This window comes from Austrofundulus limnaeus, unplaced genomic scaffold (assembly GCF_001266775.1).
Source record: "Austrofundulus limnaeus strain Quisiro unplaced genomic scaffold, Austrofundulus_limnaeus-1.0 Scaffold813, whole genome shotgun sequence".
Classification (NCBI taxonomy): Eukaryota; Metazoa; Chordata; class Actinopteri; order Cyprinodontiformes; family Rivulidae; genus Austrofundulus; species Austrofundulus limnaeus.
The window spans coordinates 54,291-55,750 of NW_013953215.1; positions in this window are offsets into that span (position 1 = coordinate 54,291).

Genomic DNA, 1,460 nt, shown 5'->3' on the forward strand with positions numbered 1-1,460 from the left:
TATTTATTTATTTATTTATTTATTTATTTATTTATTACGGCAAGTAAGGAAATAATTTAATCAGGTTTTGCATCAGTTATAACAGCTCAACCAGATTTAAATCACACTGAAGTGATCAAACTCAGAGGATCACAGGGACCACTTCAGGGTCCGGACAGGACCACTTCAGTCAGCTTCACACTGAAAAACAATCCTGCAGCTGGAAAATCCATTTACTGGGTTTATGTTTGACATCTAACAAAAACTGTTACTGAGTAACTTGTTTCAGGAAAAGACAAAGAGGTTCAGACGACCCACCAGGGTGAAAGCTGAGTGATGTAGTCGGCAGAAGGAGGTTGGGTCCTCTCCGAACTCAGAGATGTTGAACATGTTGGATGTTTTGGTCGTATATGACAGTGTGTGGTGTTCACTGACTGTCATGACTCACTGCAGAAGGTCTGCTGGACTATAAAAATCATTTTGAATTGTTTTCCTCTGGTAAAAATAGTCCACAAACCATCAACATTGTTTCCTCCTCGTCTCAAATGTTTATTTTTCCTAAACTCACGTCTCTCTGGAGGTCACGTGACATTTTTCTTCTGATGTCTGAATTCTTGTGAGTTGAATGTTCATAAATTAAATAAAGTGTAAAAGGCTTTGGGGTTCGGAGGGACAAGCCCATTCTCATGCCCCCTGCGTCAATGCGCGGGGGGTACCCATTGTGTCCGTTCTGTACAAGATGGAGCAGAGGAGGACGCTGTGTTTTTATTAGGGCTGTCAAATGATTACAGTTTTAATCTATTAATTCCAAGGTAGCTGTGAATTAATCACAATTAATCATGATTAATGTTAAACTTAATATAAACTTTATAGCATATTGATAAAATAAATTACTTGAGTTATTAATTAATGTTTTTATTTAGAAAAAAAATTTGATGCTTAGACATGATTATTTTTGAATATAAATCAGGACCTAAAAAGCCCCTAACATATTTGAGTCAGTTACATTTTGTGCAGAATAATGAGGTTAAATCAAGAATTCAAGGATTTTCATTCTAAATGAGGAATGAAAGATACATACTAAGGTCACAGCTGTCAGCAAAACATAAATAAACAAAATAATATAAGTCATAAGAAGACAAAAAGAAAAAAATCTGTACATAATGTGTTACACATGGAGTTTTTTTATTTTATTTATTTAACCTTTATTTATCCAGGTAAACTGTTTGAGAACCACTTCTCATTTACAAACATGACCTGACACTGAGTGCATTGTAATATACAAACCTACAGATTCAGTCAGAGTAAAGTGATTGTACATTTTAATCATGATTAAAATTTACAATCACTTTACTCTGACTGAATATGTAGGTTTGTAAATTGTAATGCACTCAGTGTAAATGCCAGGTCATGTTTGTAAATGAGAAGTGGTTCTCAAACAGTTTACCTGGATAAATAAAGGCTAAATAAATAAAATAAAA